The sequence below is a fragment of the Canis lupus genome, chromosome 35 (genome assembly GCF_048164855.1).
Source record: "Canis lupus baileyi chromosome 35, mCanLup2.hap1, whole genome shotgun sequence".
NCBI classification, from domain to species: Eukaryota; Metazoa; Chordata; class Mammalia; order Carnivora; family Canidae; genus Canis; species Canis lupus.
Genome location: NC_132872.1, coordinates 11,987,821 through 12,010,975, shown reverse-complemented (window position 1 = coordinate 12,010,975; position 23,155 = coordinate 11,987,821). Strand labels below are relative to the sequence as shown.

Genomic DNA, 23,155 nt, shown 5'->3' with positions numbered 1-23,155 from the left:
ATTTGTATTTGCTTGGGTATCCAGAGTCAGGGGAGCCATGTGACAGCCTCATTCAGGGGTGAGTTCATTACAAAACGCAACATTTTTTTTCTTTCTGAATGACTTTTTACCCTGGGCGACAGGGTGGCCCTCAGCTTTCAGCCTCATGTTACCCTCACCTCAGAGTCCTTCTAGCTTGTCAACAACAGGATGGTGAGTCTTAACTCAAAGATTTCCTAATCACGGTGGTTTACTGAGATACTTCAATTTTGCCTGCCCCTCCCCTCCTCCAGCTTATATTCCAAACAATCTTACGCATGAGGAGTCAGTAACCTAGGATTCAGAGTGAAAAGAAGAGTTCCCTCCTCCCCATCCTTGCATCCCTGGTACAGTGGTGGTTTCTGCATTAAAATTGCCTTGTTCTGCAGTCTGCCTTCATTCTCTAGGGTGTGAAAGCTCTGACAGAAGAAAGGGCATATCAGAACATGGAATCTTTGTTTTCGTTAGACAAGATACTTAAAAACAATTTGGGATTTGATGTAATTTGGCTTTTGGTTTTGGAAAACATTTTTGCACATTTTTTTTGGTCCATCCAGATATACACCTTTTCTGAGAGCTCCCTGCTCAAACTTATCTGGCCTTAGCAGCTCTGATCCAGGTCGTAAATTCCAAGAAAATGTCCTTGTGTGATATGACATGGCATGAGGAGGGCAGTGGGATCAGGAGGTGAAGAGGTGTTCTGGGACACCTAGGGAAGCAAGGGTGACAGGAATGGAAAGATGATCCAGTAGTTCTCAGACTGCTGGAAGCTTTGACGTGTTATTCTGTTCTAGTGTTTAACCACTTGTGGAGGCCAAGCTCTAGATGAAAATCTGAACACTACCATCTTACCATCTTGTGTATAAAGAAGGAAAACAAGGTGGGCCCACAGCTCCACTATGACCACTTTTTCTGATGGAGTACCACACACTCCATTATTGGTGCAATTTCAGAAATATGCGTGATCCTTTCTGCTGTTTCTAACTTGACAAGTGTGATCCATAAATCTCTAAAGAATTTTGCTCTGCTAAATATTCAAGAGGGTGTCTGACAGAGTGAAGGAAGGGAAATTAGCAGAGACAAAAAGAGCTGGGCAAGAGAAATAAAACAGTTACGAGAATGTAAAAAAAAAAAAAAAAGGAATTTTTTACATACCAAAGATTCTATGGAATCCTAGTGGGAAAAATGAATCTACCATATAAACGTATTAACTATTTCCATTACACTGTAATATTTCAGAAAAGAGGATAATCAGCTTATGACAGCATGGTTCCCTTATAATTCCTTTTATTTAAAACATTTTTTCGATAAGTTATTTGAAGAAAGTATCTTGTTTCCTAGTGAGGAAAACTCCACCCCTTTTTACATGGTGTGATGATTCTAGTCCAAACGCAATGAGTTTCTGGAAATGGCAAGTGAGACACTTGTTGCCATGGTGATTGTTAATAGTTCTGACTCAGATGTAGTGTTGCTATAGCAACTGCATGGAAGCCCTTGGGAGGTGGTGCAGCCTTTTTTTTTTTTTTTTTTTTAATCAGCAAAAAGAGACTAGGAAGAACCATTTTAGTCGCTTCTTGCTGCACTGCAGTGACGAAGCTTTCAAGGCTATTTCATCCAGATGAAAGATCGTCCTGTTCCTGCACTGATGGAGGAGATATGTTACACTGCAGGATAAATATAGTCCCATATATCATAGTAGCAAGCACATTATCTGCCTGCTAATGAATTCTAATTTTCTGACTAATGGTTTCTCATAACACAGGCAATATCTTGAAAAATCCTTTATGTCACTGGCAATAAAAGAAAGCCAAAGGTCAAAGACTGAGCAGGTCCAAATCAGTGAGATGTAGACTGTTTCAGCCTGGATGCATCCCTATGAGGGTGACACACATGGCTAATAAAAGCATTTGGAAGGACTGTTTTGTATGGTTTGGTTCGGTTCTCTAGACTGTATGCTTGTGTAGCATCTTACATATCCCCAGTGATTGGCATGTAGAAGGTCCTCAAGAAATAGTGAGGTGAGTGAATGAATCAACTTGTCAGGCAGTGGGTAGTAGGGTTTACTTTCCCTAAGACTACTGACATAATTCTGCATCATTGCAAGGCCATTGCCACGTTCTGTGGTACGTAGAATTGAGTGCATTAAGCAGGTCTGTGTTTTTATAAAACTGATATGGGGGTGCAATTCTTTATGTCGGGACTTATTCCTGATTTTCAATTGTTAATTATCTGGGATCAGACCTTCCTAGGGCCCTCTCACTTCAACAGACAGACATATGGGGCAGATGGAATGGAATTGAAAGCAACTCCTTTGTATAGCCTCTTCTCCAGTCAGTAGATCAAAGCAAGGTCCCAAGAGTCTCCTCACTGCTGAAACAGGATTTGAAAGAGTTGAGGTAACAGCCCTGGAACTACCCTGAGACCACCTTCTACCAATTCAATCCACTGTCAACTGCCAACTTCTGTTGTTTTCTCCCATTGACTCTTGGGCTAAGCTGAGTTTTCCCTTCTCCAATATAAAGTTCCTTTGAGGACTAGAATAGTGCCTTGTTCATCTGTGCATATTTCACAGCACCTACATGATGGTTTCATATGGTAGGATCCAGTAAAACCAGCTTAAATAAAAATGTCTCCTCCTGTGATTTGCCTTTTGATTGGATTCCTTCTTGCCTCTGAAGGTAGCAGCTAGTGAATAGGAGAAAAGCATAGGTAGTAACTGGTAGGTTTGGTATTAATGGGAGCATTGCCTTTTGGGTGGAAAGTTAAGAAAGGTGACTTCTTATTAATAAGCAGTGAAATTCCTTTTTACCACACACCATGGAAGTAGCTGCTTGATCTGCTTATTTAAGAAGTAAACTTGATTTTGTGTATATATAGTAAATATTTGTGGAATGAGTGATTATCTTTTTCTAGAATCCATAAGCTTTATACACGGATTGATGATTCCAGAGAGTAGTGGACTTAGTTTATTCTCTTCGCCGAGTTCCCTGCACAGCTGGAAACTATAACAGAATGTTAGCTACATGCTAATGAACAATCTACCCCTCATTAGGCCAGTATTGAAGACAGTTATTCCCTTAAGCTGGTTGCAAAAGAATTTTATTTACTAGGATGGCTCTTTGTAATGTCTTCTTCTTGTCCCTTGTTATTAGACTGTGTTTTAAATGTTTGCAAATGCCTGGAACATCTCATTTTGATAGTTCGTAGCTTCTACCCCCTTTCAAATCAGTTTCTAAATTTTTCAGGGATTTTGTAGCGGGCTGCTTTTTTTTTTTTCTTAGTTGAAAACTTTTAAACACGAATGAAAAGTTGATTTGAGAGTTGTTTAATGAGCTTTTAAAAGGGGCTTCTGTAAAACAGCAACTTGATAGTGGCTCAACTAATAAAGTCTCTTCCTTGCAGATGTACCTAGAAAGGTGAGAAAAGGTAAAAATTTGCAGTGACACCGACAGTCCACTTATTTGCTGGAATCTGAGGGGATTTCCATTAGCTACAATGTCTTTGATTCTATATTGAAAGACTCAATTAGTGGCTTACTTTTGTTATGCTCAACTCAAAGTACTTAGGAAGACTTTCTTCACCTCCATGGTCTGTCTCTCCTTTCACAAAAGCTGGTTTTGTTTCAAATAAAAATTTGGGCAGCTACCCCTCTGCCACTTATCTGCTGCTTTTTAGGGTAACCTTAACATTGCCTTCTCTTTTTCCTTTTCCTCAAACCCGACCAAGAGTTCACCATCTTTATGTTTTCTTGAATTGTGGTAAAATAAAAAACGCATAATATTTATCATATTAACTGGTTTTTTGGTGTATAGTTCAGTTGTGTTAAGCATATTCACACTGTTTCTGAAAACCTCTCTTTTATATCCAGTTAGATCCCATTACCAGAAAGAAGGGGGAAGTAATGTGGAGGTTGGGGAGGTAAAGCATTGTATCATGAGAAGCAGAGGTAAAATATACTCCACAGGTAAAATATACTCCACAGGTAAAATATACTAGGTGAGGAAAAGACTCGAGAGTGATGGCTAGTATATAGGTTTCCCCCACTATCCAGAAGTAGAGCATCCCCATGAAATCTTTTGTAAATAGAAATGGCGTAAAGTAAAGCAATTACCATAGTTTATATTTTTAAAAAAAAATTAGAGCCTTCTCAGACCCCAAAAACAACCTCTCTTAGGCTTTTCTGGTACCTCAGGACATATCTTGCTATAGGGTGCACAAAATAAAGCAGAGATGCTCAATCCAAAGAGACACAATCCAAAGCTATGGCAGCCTGAGGCTGAGTTGCTGAGTAGTTCGTGGGAAAGAAGCGTGGCAGTGCCACTCTTGCTGCTCTGGGTACACTCTGCCTTTATATGGGCTTGCTGCAAACAAATGCTGAATGCCATTTTTACTTTCCACTGTTTTCATAAAAAACAAAAATCCCCTTTGAATTTTGTTGTTGTTGTTAATGAAAACAGGTACTTGTATAGGTCTTTCGTAAAATTAGCATGATACAAACTATCAAAAAGCAGGAAAGAACCTATTTAGAGTGTCAGAAAGCCAGGAAGTGAGCTATTTCAGCCCAGTATAAGTTTATAGAGAAGTAAGTTAAGACATGAACCCAGACTAGTTGTAGATCTGAGGATTCATCCAGTGCTTAACTGTGCAGAGAGGTAGTAGGAGCCAATGTGGCGAGTACAGAGAATACTACAGAAAAAGGGGAATATAATTATGAATATATAGAAGAAAAAGCATACTTTGGAAAGGATTTTTTTTTAATTTTATAAATTTATTTTTATTGGTGTTCAATTTGCCAACATATAGAATAACACCCAGTGCTCATTCCATCAAGTGCCCCCCCCCCTCAATGCCCATCACCCAGTCACCCCCACCCCCTGCCCACCTCCCCTTCCACCACCCCTAGTTCATTTCCCAGAGTTAGGTGTCTCTCATGTTCTGTCTCCCTTTCTGCTATTTCCCACTCATTTTTTCTCCTTTCCCCTTTATTCCCTTTCACTATTTTTTATATTCCCCAAATGAATGAGACCATATAATGTTTGTCCTTCTCTGATTGACTCATTTCACTCAGCATAGTATCCTCCAGTTCCATCCACGTCGAAGCAAATGGTGGGTATTTGTCGTTTCTAATGACTGAGGAATATTCCATTGTATACATAGACCACAGCTTCTTTATCCATTCGTCTCTCAGTGGACACCGAGGCTCCTTCCACAGTTTGGCTATTGTGGACATTGCTGCTATAAACATCAGGGTGCAGGTGTCCCGGCGTTTCATTGCATCTGTATCTTTGGGGTAAATCCCCAGCAGTGCACCCAAAATCTAGAAGAAAATTTTAGAAAATTGGCTTTTCCTGGGCAATACAACATAAAATCTAGGAAAGAAAAGCAGAAATATGAAAACATCATAGGATAGGATGCAAAAACAGATGGATGGCATAACCTTTAATATATGCAACACTTCATAGCCCTATGGACTGCTATAAATCATCTGAACCTAAGATATGCTTGAATATTAACATGAAGGAATGCCTAGAAATCAAGACAATATGCAATAACCTATTAATTAAGGCCCCAAGTAAATGATCTAGACCTTCTGTGTACGGAGATGTCAGGAAGAGGCAAGTTCAATGTTGGCTGGTATTATCAGCCATAAAATTTGGCTCAGCAGGAGGGAAGTGAGAATAAAATTCCAGAAAGGGGCAGTGGCATGATCAGAAGCTTTTGTTTTGGGCAAATGCCATCTTCCTCAAACTGTCCTCAGATACCTTAATTTCAGTCTTTTTCATTCATTTGTTTAACATTTCAAAAATTGACACCACTTTCTGGTCAATATTCTCTTACCTGGATTTCTTCTGAATCTTTGCATAAGGTTTAGTTTACCTATCTTGAGTTCATGGACTTCTCTCAGGCAAGAGTGTAAAGTGTCTAATATCTCAATAATATTATAATTTTTCTAACTAGTGCTAATTTTCAGTCTGATCAGGCATTTTTCAGGCAATTCCACAATAACTTTGTGTGGTAGGGTTGATGATCGAGTCCCATTGTACAGGTGAGAATATTTTAAAAAGCTAAAGGCTTTTCCTAGGCTTTTCTTCTGTAGAGCAAAAAAAATGATTAGTACTTGAATCCAGGGTTTTGATCCCAGCCTCATTCTCTTTGTGACAAGAGTAGCAAGTGAATTATAAGAGTAAAGGAAGAGAAAGGTCGTAGAAATGAGCAAATGAAGATGTTTTACTTGTCTTAGAAGTAAGGCTATGGATGCTTGAAGACACTGGGAAGGAACCTGACTTCCCTCTCCAACAACAGACAGTTATTTACTCAGCTATGGGGTAAAGGATATTAGGATTAGAGTACTCTCTCTGAGAAATAAAGGTTAGGGAACTTAAGGTATGGACCTAATGAAAAAGGAGAGTTAGTCTGGACAGGTACTAGGACCATGGACCACATTTTGGAGAAGCAGGAGTATAGGTGATAAAATTCACCTGATTTAGCAAGTGAATGGAACTAAGTAGAAGGGAAACAAAAGCAAAGAACAAAAAGTAATGATCAAAGGAAGAAAACCGAAGAGGGATAATGATCCAGAGAAGAGCATAATGTCTGTAGGGCACATTCCAGAATAGAAATCTTGCATAACCAGAACTATGATGCAAGTTTGGTAACAACCATTTGACAACTGACAGTCAAGAAAATCCTATATTCATTTTCAAGGCAGGTTGCTTTTCATAGTGCTACTGACTGTGGTCTACATAAGGGAATAGTAGTCATGCCTTGTTGACAGTACAGAACTGTTACAGGAAAGCAAGATTCTGGGATGACTGGAGGGATGGTTGGTGGTAGGACGTTTTCATGTAATGTAACTAATATAGTAGCTCAGTATTAACACACTAGTCTTATAATCTGATGTGAAATTTGCCAAATTATTTTATGCACTGGTATGTGATTATCCTTGTACTTTCTTAATGCATATACTTTTAATGGTTGAATACATTTTTCACTGCTCAAACTGAGTCTCTCTCTCCTGTTTTTAATGTTTTCTAGTTCTAGGAATCCTTATATTCTTGGCCTCGTGTACTTTTGCACACATTGGATTTTTTAATGTAATCAACAATTTTGATAATGCCAGTAGTATTCCCTTCTCCCTGAAAGGTGCATGAGGATTCATATGTAGGGATATAATGGCCAGAAGTCTATAAGCGAGAGCAAACAATGCAACTCTTTATTCATTACCAGTGCAAACTTAGAGAGCTGAATTTAGTCACATTTTCAAAGAGAATAGTTAAAAGTTAACATGCATTTTAATTTTGTTCTGTTTTACCCAGAAAATTACCATTCAAGCTGCAGGCACTCTCTTTCTCAACAGTATTTTAGACCTGGAGAGAACCAGACTGCTGGACAAGCCTGGCATATCAGGCTTATCATGTACTCCACCTTGCCTCACCTGTTTGCTGCCAGGAATATAATTCTGAACCCTAGAAGCACTTGGTAACCCTCTCATTATTTTAAGGCATTTCGGGTACACATAATGTCTGATTTTCCTCTTTTCTCATTGAATTCACACTAACTGGCAATCTCTGTCCAGCTGTCGGTTCCTTGTCTCCTAATTCTCACCAATTTCTAGATCCACAGCAGAGAGATCCATCTTTTCTGACAAGTAGACATGCACACAACTTCTTGAGGCCTATTGTCATTGCCTTGGAAGTATATTAGTTTGGTAGGGCTGATGTAATAAAGTACCACAACCTGGGTGGTTTCAACAGCAGAAATTGTTTCACAGTTCTGGAGGCTGAGTCCAAAATGGATATGTCAGCAGGGTTGGTTCCATCTAAGAGTTGTGAAGAAGAGATCTGTTTCATGCCTCTCTCCTAGTTTCTGGTGGTTTCCTGGCAACCTTTAGTGTTCCTTGGCCAGTAGAAATGTTGCTCTGATTCCTGCCTGTATCTTCACGTGGTATTGTACTTGTGTGCTTGTTTATTTCCAATTTCCCCTTTTTATAAAGACGCCAATCCTATTGAATTAGAGACCACCCTAACAATATCACTTTAACATGATTACCTCTATGAAGACCCTACCTCCAAATAAAGTTACATTGTAAAGTACTAAGAGTTAGGATGTCAACATATTAGTTTGGGAGTGGGGGCAGAGCTCAACTCATAACAGTATAAAACTTTCTACATTAGAAAACACAACAAAGGGGCACCTGGGTGGCTCAGTGGTTGAGCGACTGCCTTTGGCTCACATGGTGATCCCGAGGTCCTGGAACTGAGTCCCACATCAGGCTCCCTGCGGGGAGTTGCCTTTCTCTCTGCCTAGTCTCTGCCTTTCTCTGTGTGTCTCTCATGAATAAATTAAAAAAAATTCTTGAAAAAAAAAAAAAACACAACAGAATATTTTTAAAGACTTACTTTGGAATTAGTTTCTTACTGATTTGACTTCTTCATGTGGTCTTTATCTTTCTCCATTTCCCTCCTTTAATCCTTTCTTTTGTAGGACCCTCCCTTAGAAATCTGTTTCCTTTCAGTTCTAATTATCTCTTTCAAAGTTTGTTTTCTCTTACATTGGTTTTTCCTTGCTAATTTCCACTTTCTTTTCTTTATAGATACATGCTTCTCCTCCTTTTATCCAAAAAAAGGGTTAACTATCTCTGAACCAGTAATTATCAACCATGGAAGTGAAATCACCTAGTGAGTCCCAGGATTGTGAAATATGTTCAGATAATTTATTCCTTATAATTGGTAAAATACCCAGTTCTACCAAATGATTTGCCTTTTCAAAATATGTATTTCAGAATAAACCCTTAATATTCATTCATCTGTATTCTGATACGCTCTCTTATGCAGGAAGAAAGGGAAGTAACATCCAGTGTGTAAGAATTTGTATGTAATGGATAGACCACCATATCTGTGCGCACAGAGTGTGTCACACATGTGGCTCAACCATCATGTGGTCGAGGCAGAAAACTCTCTCCTCTAGACCCAAAGAGTCCCTGTGGAACAGGGATCTCCCTTGGGGAGGTAAAGAATAATTTGTTTTCAGTCTAAACCTGTCCTTTTAAAGTTTAAATCAAATGTATACATTTTCTGAGATAACACAGAGCTAACTTCATTATACACGACAAACTTAATTGACTCTCTTTTTTGACATTCAGGAAATATTTGCATGTTAAGTTTATATTTTCTCATCCGATTTAAAACATCAGTGATCAGTATTTCACATGAGCAGTACTGACACTGGGCAGGGAGTTGGTGAAATTCGAGTTTGAGTCAAGCGCAGACATTTACAATTTACTGTCACTTCAGCAAGCCGCTTAGATTCAGTAGACTATAACTTCTTTGTGAATTATATTTATATCAGTAGCTGCCAATGGTTTGTAAGTTTCAAAAGATAATTTTTTTAAATGTATCTTCTGAATCTCGAATCCCATACTAATATAAAATGAGCACATGCCAAAGACTTTTATTTAACTCAATTAATGAGGGAGCCAATAAGATGGGACAATTGGTTCCCAAAATAATTCAAAGACACATATACTGTATAGGTAATAAGTTTACAAACAGATGCAAAGCTGGTCCGTATTCACAAGGCAATATTTTACCTGAGAAATAATTTGCCTTCCTACGGACAAGAATCATTTGCATTACTATAAGTATTTTATAGAGTTATAAAATACCACAAAGACAATAGGAGGTACAGACTCTTGCAAGTAAAATAACCTGAAAGGACTTAACAGGACTCTCAGTAATCTATTTCAGTCTATTTAGAGATCCTTTACAATTTTCCCGCGATAAATAATGGAGTCCTTTGTTTTGGATGTTCCATGGAACCATTCTCTATAACATATGTGGAAAGTAGAATCACTGTGGTTGAAATGAGTACAGGGGCTTCTAGGTGAACTTTCTTTTTATTCCTTCTCTTAGATCGTTCACTGAAATTCCAACTCAGTTTTCAGATCTGTGTAAATCAGTTTGAAAAACATCAGATGATTTCTGTAATTGCTGAAATCATGTCCATTGCTTTATATTCAATCCCTTAACTTTTAGTAGTGCCCATACCTCTACGTGCCTCTTACTAAACACAGAAACATATATGTACTGCTCTATCAGGCAATAAAGATATTCCTTTCAGGGTCCTTACACATCCTTACAAATCCAAATTTCTAAAACTGTCCATGACTATAGAATTTTTCATCTCTGAATTTCATAAAATAATTGCAAGTTACTTGAAAGAAAACTTCTCCCTTGACTAAATACCCTGTACCCTAAGAGCCTTAGACTATACTTGAAAATGATTTATAAATGTATCCATTGGGTTTTACTGTGATACCATCTTTATCATTAACGTATTCACTTTATTTTCTTAATTTTGAAAAACAAGGCCATATTTTTTAAATGCCTCTGGGCACATGTATAAAAATATCTCTGTAAATCCTGCAATCATGCTTTCCTGTTCTTTATTTCTATTTTAAGTCATGTGGATTGTGAAAGTCTGTTGTCATGGGAAAACAGCAAAGGACTTCTTTACAAATGGGACGAGGTTTCCTTACTATCCATTCTGGCCTAAATGTTTTCCCCCTTTAACTTGTCTGTAGACTTTACCATAGTCTACCTCAGTGTTCATTTGGCCATGACATGTGTGAAATTCTTACATTAGTGGCTATAGTGCATCCAGGTTCACTGTTAGTAATTCTCATCATGTGACCCAGTGTCCTATTGAACCAGAACCTCATAGTGAGACTCAGATGGTCAATTTTCTGATTCTTGCCACTTGTTCTTGCAACTGTACCCTCCATTCCCTTGATCTATACCAACTGTCTGTTCAGCTGATCTCTAAACTTGACCGTTTGCCTGCCTGAATCTAAGAAGCCTTTCCATTTCCTTTTTCCTGCCTTATCTAAGAATCCCTCTAGACCCTCAACTCTTGTGTCATTTTGGGTAGTCTTTCCTGGCCCTCTCTGTCCCCTCAGCTGCCCAAATCTTGAACTGATCTTCTTTCCACTGTATCATCCAGAGTTGAAGATACTAAAGTAAGCTTCAATATTACCTAGCAAAAAAAACCAAAAGCTTTTCTTATACTAAAACTATCACTTAAAAAAAAAAAAAAAAAAGAGGGTGGGGCAGGAGGAGCCTGGGTGGCTCAGTTGGTTAAGCATCCTACTTTTGATTTCAACTCAGGTCATGATCTCAGGATCACTAGATAGAGCCCTGTGTCAACTCTGCACTCAGTAAGGAGTCTGCTTGAGCTTTCTCTCTTTCCCTCTGCCCCTCCCGTCCATGTGTGTTCTCTCTCTCTCTCTCTAAAATAAACAGATAAATAAATCTCAAACAAAAAACAAAAAACAAAACAAAACAAAAAACAACTATCACTTACCCTCCCTATTCCAACATCTATTATAGCAATATAGAGACCACTAGTTTCTTAAAGCAGAATTAAATGAGATCACTCTTTTTGTTCTACTAAGGTCCCTGGAAAATTCTTTGCTTTCCTCTTCTTTCTAAACCTTATATTCTTGATTAGGACAGAAGTATAGACCAAAGAGAAAAGGATAGCTAATTTTGTCTAGTAGGGACTACATACTAGGGTATTATGCTAAATGTTTAAAAATCTTATTTATTCTGCATGGTATCCCTCTGAAGGAGATACTATTATTATCTTCCCTTTTATAGGTTAGAAAAGGTTGAATAAGTTACAAAGGTCACCTAGCTAATAACTTTTATAACCAGGGCTGAAATTCAAGCTCACTAAATTCTACATTTTCCCAGGATGACAGACTAACATTGAAATTTATTACTAAATAGGTGGCAACCTTGACTGATTTACATTTCAAAACATTTACATTCATTTGTGGTAGAAATGTTCAGAGCAAATCATTAACCTGAAGGAAATCTCAGAAAAAAAGAAGCATCAGAAAATAGAGGTGAAGGCGCAGGTCAATAGATAAGGAGACCCAGGTTCTAGTCTGAGCTTGTGGGCAAGAAGCTCCCAGGGTTTCTGTTCTCTCACATGTGAAGTTAGACTTTCACACTAAATTGTCTCTAAGGTTTCTTCCAAAAATGTAGCTGCTTCTTGAGGGGCCTAAAAAAAAAAAAAAAAAAAAAAAAAAAAAAAATCACACGTAGTATAATCATTTTCTGCAGTTGAAAGAAAGCTTAGGTGCACGTGCATGGGTTAGGCTTGTGTGGGGAGATTAATTATGAAAGTCAGTCCAACTCACCTGTTGGCCTTGTCCTCTCTTGCTCTGTATGAAGGCAACTGCTGAGTGAATCCACTGAGAACCAGGTGATTTGTATAGCAGTGTTACTTCTTAGGATAGCTGTCACCAAAATGGCAGGTCACATCACCAATTGGAAGGGGTGGAATGCATTCTGCCCTAAAGCTGGTCTCTCAGCACGGAGGAGGTACTCCAACCCACAGACACTGGTTTGGGCTTATGTGGAAAAAGGAGGAAGGTTAAGAGACGCATCCATAACAGATGATGTATTGCAAGTGAGAGCCTAAAACTACAAGATGGAAATCACTAAAACATGCTGTAGAGATTCCTTGGAACACAGCTTGCAGGAGGGAGGCCTGTGTATTGTTTAACAACAAGAGCAGCAGACAGATCACTTATATGCGGCAATCAAGAATGAGGGTGTTAGAACATCTGTTATTTTGTCTGCCAGCCTTCCCTTCCTTTGGAAAGTGCTCCTCCGCCACACCAAGCAATTCTGATGTGCCCATCTCTCCTGCTGCTCAAGGTGACCAATCAGAGTATCTTATTTCCCAGGGCCCAAAAAGTCATTGCCTAGAGATGGGTGTGAGATCTATGTGGGGCCAATCACTGTCTTGCTGGGGGAATAGCTATTGTTATAGGAAGAGAGAGAAGATCTTGTTCTGAGTTTATGAGCTATAAAGATGGTAGTGAGATAGGAGTGACAGGTGGGCCACTTGGAAAGAGTAAGTTGACATGACGGAAGGAAGAGCAAGAGACATATGGCTGAGGACCTTGCTTAAGTACTCAGCCCCAAATACCTCTGAAACTAGAAAACACCCAGACTTCTGAACTATATGAGCCAATAAATACTTCTTCCCTGTTAGGACATATTTATTTGAGTGTAATTTATATATATGCATTAAAACTCACCCTGTCATTCCATGAATTTTGATTGATGTGTAAAGACTATACAATCACTACCACGATCAAAATACAGAATATTTCTATCACCTCAGGAAGTTCTATCATGCTTCTGTGTATTGTGTTTCCTTTCACCCTTCCCCCTCACAACTACTGACTTATTATCCTGTCCCTACAGTTTTGTCTTTTCCATAATGACAAGTAGATGGAATCCTTAAGTATGTAGCCTTTGAGTATTTCTTCTTTCACTTGATTGAATGCATTTGAGATTCATCTTCATTGTTGCAAGTATTAATAGTTTTTTCCTTTTTATTGCTAAGTAGTACTCCATTGTATTGATATATTACGGTTTGTTTACACATTTACTAGTTTATAAGCATATAGACTATTTTTAGCTTTTGGTAATTATGCCAAAAGCCACAATAAATAATTCCATATGTTTTGCAAATATTTACTTCCATACTGTGACTTGTCTTTTTATTTTCTTAGAGGTGTTTTTCAAGGAACAGAAGCTTTAAATTTTGAACATGTTCAATTTATCAATTGCTTTATTTTACGCTTTATGCTTTTCGTGTCCTCTCTAATAGTTTGCTAAACCCAAGGCCATGGAAAATTTTCCTTTTTTTTTTTTTTTTCCTAGACACTTTATAGTTTTAGAGCTTATGTACAGAACTACGATCAATTTGGAGTTAATTCTGGCATATAGTGTTCCCCCTTTTAAATATGATTTGAGTTTCTGTTTCTAGCAACAAAAAATCTTGACTAATATAGATGATATTGTTCACAAATGTTAAATGAGAAACATTTTAAGAAAGGACTTTTCTAGTGGAGATATATTTCAAAGCAACATGTTAGTTCTTTCCAAAATCAATTTGAATGAAAATCCTATTGAGATTTATTTATTTGAGCTTGACAAAATGAATCTTTAATGTGGAAGAATAAATGGATGAGAATAGCAATGAAAAATTTAAAAATGAAGTAGACTTTAGCTATAAGGTATTAAAACATACAATAAACCACAATAATCAAATCAATGTGGTGCTGGTGTGGGAATCAATGGGCAAAGCAGTGGAACAGAATAGAAGGCCTAGATACAGGCCTAGCATGTATGTTTTATGTCAGAATAAAAAATAATTCTCCAAATCGTGGTGCTGGTAAAATAGTTTTAAAAAATATATCATTAACAATCATCAAAGTTCAAAGTGCATTGGAATAAAATATGAAAAATTAAAACATTTAGAGAAAGTCTTAAATTGCAATCCTGAGCTGGCACTCCTTGGTCTTTTCCCAAATCAGATTTTCTCTTTTTATGTGATTTAAGTGGATTGCAGAATTGCCCATATAGTCTGCATTCCATTACACTGCACTCAGGTCATGCAGGAATGTAGGTTATATTGGTCTTCTTTGTTGAAAGGAAAAGTACTGTTTTGATGCATGAATGTATTTTAGTCTCTCGTCAAAAGCATTTGTATTCAGGTAAGATTTGTGAAAATATTTTCCTCACCAAATTAAATGTGGCTTCTAATATATTTCCAGAGGGAGCATTTTATATATATTCTTGAGAATGGGGGGTCTAGGAAACAAAGTAAAGGGCCTGGATTGACTGTAGTGTTTCCTGAGAGGTGAAGCCACATTTTTCTTCTCTTCATAGATGCTCCAGCCTGGGGGATTAATGTTTACCTTGATTTAATGTCTCATCAGAGGCATGACATCCACAGCAGTCTGGCTGCAGTAGGATTAAATGAAGCATGGCCATTTCTTCAAGAGAGACTTAAACCTCAAGCCTTCGGCCCTAGAGGGGCGGGCCAGGAGACGGAGAGAACAAAAATCTATTGAACTCCCAATGATAGAGGGAGAAGGAAAAATTTAACCCCCTTCAACACAAGCACAATTTAGGGGCTGAGATGAATTTTTTTTTTTTTTTTGAATTTTATATTTTAAAAATCTAGGAGTTAAACCCAAGTTAGAGGGTTTGGACTTTATAGGGACACTGTTCTAAAGTCTAGGAAGGAGCTCGCTGCCCCTGGACCACTCCTACACCACACCACACCATATCAAACAAGTGACCTTGAGACAAGGAGACAAACTCTGTCTTTAAGGGAGAAAGGGAGATTATTTTCAGTGTTTGGAAATTGAATCCAAAGCCTTGTCAGGACAAATTTTGCCAGGGCAGCATATTCTCCCTTCCAGAAGCAGGTAAATGAATATTGGAAATGCTAAACTAGGGCAGAGTAAGTTCCATCCTGCCCAGACTTCTGCCTCTGGTTGAGGACCAGGGGAGGGCTGTGGGAACTGGGCGGCACTGCGGATTTCTCTTTCCAATCCCAAATTTTCTAGGTTCCTTCAGCAAATCATTAAGGATCTGATAGTCATGAAATTTTCTTATAACTCTTGCATTTTTAGCCAATATTTCAATGGGATAATGAATTCTTTAGTTCACTCAATAAAGCAGTACTTCTTATTTGTCCTAGAATCAACTACTACATGTTTCAGAGGTAGATCTAAATTCTTACATATCATAGTTTTTGGACTGTTGTATTCATTACTCCATCTGTTGTGTGAGTTCATAGGTTTCTATCCAGCCTCTCCTGCTATGGCCACTCTTCCCTCTTCCCATAGAGTTGATTAGTTTAGTTATCTCTTCCCCACTTTTCTTTCCTTTCTGGCACATTCTCTTCCTCTGCATCTTTGCTTTTCCCTCTCTTCCTTATTAGCTGTAACAAAGAATTATACATGGTAGGCCTTGGGGCCATGCCCATTCTTCAGTCACATTGTACTCCTTTTTCGCTTAGCCTTGTAAGGGCAGTGAGCCAGCAGAAGGAACATTGAGCTAAGGAGTCAGACAGACCAGGGTTAAAATCTTTCTGTACCTTTTAAGACCTGTATGACCTTGAGTAATTCAGCTTTGAGGTATGTTTTTTCTTCTTTCAAATGAGAATAATGCATCTTAATGAGTCATTGTGAGGACTGAATGATTTGAAAAACCTTAGGTAGGTAGTTCAATATTCTGATAAAGCTAATCTATTTTTTAAACAAATCAATGAAAGTCTCTAGACAGGGTCTGATTTGTTATTTATCAATTCACTCCTGTGCTATGAGTAGCAAAGTTGTAAAGTCTAGTGGGGCCAGGTAAGTAGTGAGAACTGCTTTGTTTGCTTAACTGGCGAGAACATGACAGTCAGGGGCCAGTAAGTAGAGACTTATCTCATCACTTCCTCATCATACCTTGTAGCACCAGTCTCAAGGGAACATGATAGGAATCCTCATCAGAGTGACCCTGGCCATGTAGGGGCTAATGTTTGCCATTAGTCTACAACCTCAAAGAAACTCTCCCTAATACAACCATTCTCACAAACTTATTTAAAAGCCCTGGGAAAACCCAGTGGGAAGCTCTTGAGCAAGAATTGCCTATCAGCATTTTGCTTTTTGGACTGAATTTGCTGGGATTCTGTATTTCCATCCCATTCAGCCATTGAACATGGGCAGCCCTACAAAAGGCATGACCTTGGGAGAGACACTTCTCAGCAGTTGAAATAAACCCTGAAGGAGCTGACATTTGGAGGCTGTCTGCTAACTGCATACCCTACCCCTGGACAACAAGTCCTTCCTTGAAGGGAGATCTAGATAGCATATAGTTTTGTCTACTACAATAAGTTATTGTTTTTAAAATATATTCTAGTACTTCCTATATTTTTATTCCTATTTCTTTAATATAAAATGGTAATGTATGTTACTTATTGCTACATAACAAAACACTCCAAATTTTTAGTGGCTTAAAATAACAACGATTTAGTACTTCTCCAAATTGTTAGCTGGGATCACCTGGGTGATTTTTCTGCTGGTCTTCTCTGAGGTCACTCATGCAGCTGCAGTCATATTCTTTCAATTACAGACAGAAGTCTAAAATTGTCTTATTCACGTGGACAAGGTAGGTCTTTTCCTCCATCTAATCTCTCATCTGGTAGCTTATTCTATGTCTTTACATGGAAGTAGAGTGTTCCGAAGGCAAATATGAAAGCTGCAGCCCAGTTGCTAGAATTGGTTAAATTCTATTGATCAAAGTAAATCATAAGATTACCCAGTATAAGGAGTTGAAGATAGACTGTAATTGATGGTAAGAGCTGTAACATATTGTGACTCAATTTTTCAGCCTGCCATTGCCTATTCACTGGCATCCACATACAAAATATCCTCACTCTCCCCTTAAAGTTATTCCCATCTCCCCTCAAAGCTATTCCCATCAAGGCATCATTATCAATCTTGAAGTCCATAGTCTCAATGTAACTTGGAACAAAACTTGATCATTTTCAGAGCTGTAGATTTAGTTGTGCTAAAGATATCTGCCTTCTAAGAATTGCCATTCCTGAAAGAAAAGCTCTTGATATCCTCAGTGACATAGATTACTGCCTAATCTCTGCATTACTTATGGGAAGGTTTTTAGATCTGTCATAAAGGTTGTAGACTAACTCACATCCTACATTATTAAACACTAGGGCTTCTCATTGTAGAAAAATCAGCCTTGTTAATGTCAAATAAAATTCTGAACTTGATCAGTCTGTGTGGTAAATAGGTCTTTTAGATGGTTCATTCCATTAGTAAATCTTATTTAAGCCAAAAAGTGGAAAAGGATTATTTCTCAAATATCCTTGAAAACTGTTGCTCTTCAAGAAGAAGTTCAGGATGAGGGTTCATTTTTTCTCTCTCATAGCATACTGGGCCATCCAAAACTTAGCCACATCTATTATAGAAAAGCATGCTTGTGAGAAAAGTATCTTGAGGTTTCTCTTGGTTCCATCTAGCCTTTGGGAGTCATGAACTCATTAAAAATCTAATGATAACCATGAGAAATGATCATATGCTCAGGATTTGGGGTTGATGGATCCCTTCATATCTTTCATGATAATCTTATAGCTCTTAAAACTTAAGATGTCTATGAATCCACTCAGGTGAATGTCAACCAAGTGTCCCAGGCTCCAGCATTTGTAATTGGAGAAGCCGGGACAGGACCAGGAAAGCCCTTTTTCTTAAAAATAAAGACAAAACAAAACAAAAATACCAAATGAGTCTGATGTCTGATGCAGGTTAATTTTGGCTGCATTTGAGAAATGTAGGAGTTCATGAACCCCCCAATTAAAATCTTTGATCTTTCTAGATACACATATGTGTATGCATATACACATACATATAAAATATTAGAAACAGCAGATGAATTATTTTTTTCCTTTCCTCTGGTCCAGTTACTTCACAAGAATTTCAGTGATTCAGCTCTTACATCTGGGTCAACCTAATGATTACAACTGGAGTGGAGTTCAACTATATACATTTGTCTCATTGTATACATAGGATATGAACTTCTTGGTTACTTACAGTTTTAAAATCTTGATTTCTTGAAACTGCTATTAAGACTAAACACCAACTATTTACATTCTCCAAATGTTCCAATTGCTGTTAATTTATATATTCATTTCACATAGTTGGAATCAGTGTGGTGATCTGCTGCCTATAACATTTTCCATATGCAATGCTGTAGTTATTTCCATGTGTCAACATCATCCACATACTTGTTATTTTATAAAACCATAATATTCCACTGGCAAATGTGCCAGAATTTATTTTTCATTGCTAGGCTTTGTAGGATGTCTGTGAATGAGTGTGCGCCTGTGCACATGCAGATTCTTTTGAACATCAGCTGTATGCAGTGGTACTTCTTTTCAAAAATGATTATTTTGACAAGGGATTATGAAGCAAAAGCACAGAAATATCCTAAAAGATACTTGGGCCTTAAACTGGTAATTAGGATCCAAGATGGGTAATAAATTGGACCCAATCTGTTGTCAAGGAAGTAAACACAATTTTAGACAGGACCGTAACAACTAGAAATAGAAGCTCCTCCCATGAAAAGTACTAACTGTATGCAAATTCATGAACTTTAGTTCATAAGCAGAGCAAAGGGTAGTTGGATGACACAGAAAGAGAACTAAATTGAAATGATAATGCGGGGTGTTTCACAGACTTCTTCAACAGACAGAATAAGCTTCTTAATGTCAGATTCTAAAGATATTGGTGTTTCAGGAGACTTCAGCTCTTTCAAAATCTGTTAGAAGTCTTATTTGGCCAAAAAGTAAGCCATCTGATAAATTTTTTACTATGAGATGATTTATTACTAAGAAAGTAAAAGATTTAATATAGTCTAATACCATCCTGGTCTTGAAGGAAACTAAGAAGGAAAAACTGATAATTAATGTAACAGTAAATGCCTAATACCAAAGAAAAGGAACACTGGGGTTAATTATCCATGTGCCTAGACTTTAAAAGTCAATTGTTGAAATGCTTCCTTGAGACTCTGAAAGGGAAAATAGATGATGAAGGGTGGAAAGCTCTCTACATGTAATTTGGGCTGTACAAAAGTTTTGCAAAGTTCAAAGAGAAAGGCAAAAGAAAAGACATTTAAGGAAAATAATGTAGTTGCATAGGTATTCCATTCTACAGGCATATAAAAGAGTTTTACAAAAGACATATACATATAATAAAAGAATGACAGGAATATAAGAAAAGCACTGAGGAGCTTAAAGCACAGGTGAAGTGAATGGGGTTCAGCTTTAGAGAGAGAGAAAAAAATGACCAAATGATTATTCTAACTCTGTAGAATAAGTTGTTATAGGTCCATGACACCAATGAGGGGTACAAGAAACCTGAGATTTGCATATGCTATTTCACTTCTTAAAGGAAGACCTGTTAATGCCAGAGAGTATTAACTAAACAACTAGATTTTAATTTTTATCAGCATTTGGGATTAAATTTTAAGTAGAAGGCTTGTGCTTGTGAACTTTTAGAGAAGAATGTGATGATCACTAGGAACCAATATGCTTTCACCAAGTATGAGTGAAGCATGTTGATTTCATATCATTTTAAAGTAGTGGTTTTGGCTACTAATTCAGGGAAATATCATTGGTTTAGTATCTGTTGATTTAAGTGTAGAATTTGGTCATTTTTTCTTTGTGTTATTTAGAATGAGATGAGATGGTTAAAACACTTCATGGGCTATTAGATGAATTCATAATTTGTCTAATAGTTATTGTTAAATATTTAAGGAGTGGCATCTTCATTTGACTGGAACATAGTTCTGTCCTTGGCAGTTCAAAATTTATGTCAGTGACTTGCATGAAGGAATCTATTTACACATGAAGTGTAGATCAAAAGAAATCTCAGTAAAATAATTTTATGTGGGACGTTGCTTACCAGATTTGACTATTGGACAACCACAAGTATATCTGAGTCAGGTGGAGCCACAGTGGGCTATAAAGATAACAAGAAGGATCTGTTGACTCTTCCTAACTAACCCTCAGTCTGTGAAAAGAACTGAGAGTTCACTGTGGTAGACTGAATAATGGCCCTCAAAGATATCAAAGTCTTAATCTTTGGAGCCTGTGAATATGTTACCTTATGTAGTAAAAAGCACTTTGCACATGTGGCTAAGGATTTTGAAATTGGGAGGTTATCCTACTTTGTCTAAGTGAGCCCAAAGTGATTATAAGTGTTATTACAAGAGGGAATAGGATGGTCAGAATCAGCCAGGAAGATGTGAAGATAGAAGCAGAGGCTGGAGTATGCAGGCAGCTTCTAGAAGCTGAAAAAGGCAAGGAAATTGTCTCTGCTAGAGTTTCCAGAAAGAATGCAGCCCCAGATTTCTGACTTTCAGAACTGTTAACTAATAAGTTTATGGTGTTTTAAGCCACCGAGTTTGTGGTAATGTGTTACAACAATGAAAACTAACATGAGAAAATGGAGAAATCTGATGTAAATTTCTAGTTTTTCCCAGGGAGAAACAGATGGTAACCATTCACTAGTGGGACTGAAAGAATCATCCTGCTCTAGTTTAAACCCACTTCTATATATCCTACATTGCTCTTGTTCTATGGTATAACCAGTGTCTTTGTTACTTTACACCTTGTGGAATTTTAGCTGGTGTAAACTTAGCCCTTTTTTTCCCCTTATAGACTACAATTCCAGCCTTTCTTAATAATTTTATCTAAGGGATATTTCAAATATTTTGTGAAAAATTTCAAGACCTACCTTTGGAAACTGTTAAGAAGTTAACTGATTATTTATATTCTCTTCCCCCAGCTTTATTGAGATATAATTGATAATATTTTTTAGGTTACAATGTCATGATTTAATACAGATGTGTAGTATGAAATATTTACCACAGTAGGATTGGCTAACACATCCTTTGCCTTATATAATTACCATTTGTTGTTGTTATGGCGAGAATATTAAAGCTCTATTCACAGAATCTTTTAAGTATATAATATATTAACTATAGAAAGCATACTATATATTAGATCCCTGGAACTTATTCATCTTATAACTCTTTACCAAAAGCATATCTTTTTGTAAAGTATATTCATCTTATAACTACTTTACAAAAAGTCTGTACTCTCTGATCAGTATCTCACCCATTTAAGCCAAACTTCAGCCCAGGCAACCACCATTCTGTTTCTATATATTTAACTCCTTTTTTTTTTTATAAACAATTCCACATATAAATGACAGCATGCAGTATTTGTCTCTTTCTATCTGGCTTATTTTACCTAGGACAGTGCCCTCAAGGTCTATCCATCTTGCCCAAGTGGCAAGACATTCTTCTTTTTTATGGCTGAATAGTATTCCTATGTATGTGTGTGTCACATTTTCTTTACCCATCGACACTTAGGTTGTTTCCATATCTTGACTATTGTGAATAATGCTGCAGTGAAGATGGGAGCATGGATTTCTCTTAAAGGTAGTAATTTTATCTTCTTTGGATTTATACACAGAGATGGGGTTGCTGAAACATATGGTAGTTCTATTTTCAATTTTTGAGGAACCTCCATACTGTTTGCTATAGTGGTTGTGCCAATTTGCATTCCCAACAATAATGTACCAAGGTTGCCTTTTCTCCACATCTTCACCAGCATCTATCTATTATCTTTTGATAACAGTCATTCTAGCAAGTATGAAGTAATATTTCATTATGGTTTCGATTTGCATTTCTCTGACAATTAATGATGCTGAGCACCTTTTCATGTACTTGTTGGTTATTTATATATCTTCTTTGGAAAAATGGTCAAGTCCTCCACCCATTTTTTAAGCCAATTTTTTTCTGTGCTATTGAGTTTTATGAGTTCCTTACATAAGTTGGATATTAACCTTTTATCAGATATATGGTTTGGAAATATTTTCACCCATTCTTTAGGTTGCCTTCTAATTTTGTTGATTGTTTCTTTTGTTATGCAGAAGCTTTTAATATTGTCCCACTTATTTATTTTTGTTTCCATTGCTTCTGCTTTAAGTGACACATCCAAAAGATTATTGCCAAGATATTAAGGAGCTTTTGCTGTGTTTTCTTCTAGGATTCTTAGTTTCATGACTTTTACGTTTTTGCTAGTTTTATGTTCTTAATCCATTTTAATTTTTTTCAGTGGTGTAAGGTAGGGTACAGTTTCATTCTTTTGCATGTGTTTAATCTAGTTTTCTCAACACCATTTGTTGAAGAGACTATTGTTCCTCCATTTAGTATTCTAGGCTCCCTTGTCAAATGTTAGTTGATAGTACATGCATGCATTTGTTTCAGAGATCTTGATTCTGTTCCTCTGGTCTGAGTGTCTTTTTTATTGAAATATAGTTGACATACAATATTCTATTCATTTTAGGTGTACATCATAGGGATTTGATATTTTCATACATTATGAAATGATCCCCATAAGTCTAGTTAACATCTATCATCACACAATTATTGCAATATTATTTACTATGTGTATTACTTCCCCACAACTTTACCTTAGAAATTTGTACCTCTCAATCCCCTTCACCTATTTCATCCTACTCCTCCCAATTCCTGCCCCCTCTGATAAGGTTGTTTCCTATATCTGAGTCTGTTTGGTTTTGTGTTCATTTGTTTTGTTTTCTAGATTCCACATATAAGCACAATTATATGGTTCACATTCTGATTTCAAACTATATATCTGTTTTTATGTCAGTGCCGTATTATTT

The 23,155-nt window shown here is 37.2% G+C and overlaps 2 long non-coding RNA genes across 2 annotated transcripts in view; one reads left to right on the top strand and one right to left on the bottom strand.

The window, feature by feature from the left end:
- LOC140624915 (uncharacterized) overlaps positions 1–1,120 on the bottom strand; it is a 32,466-nt gene extending 31,346 nt beyond the window's left edge. Inside the window, exon 1 of the long non-coding RNA XR_012024349.1 lies at positions 871–1,120. This is a non-coding gene — a long non-coding RNA (uncharacterized lncRNA). The remainder of the gene's footprint in view (positions 1–870) is intronic.
- LOC140625168 (uncharacterized) overlaps positions 1–23,155 on the top strand; it is a 208,792-nt gene that overhangs the window by 91,346 nt on the left and 94,291 nt on the right. The gene's annotated exons all lie outside the window — the stretch shown is intronic.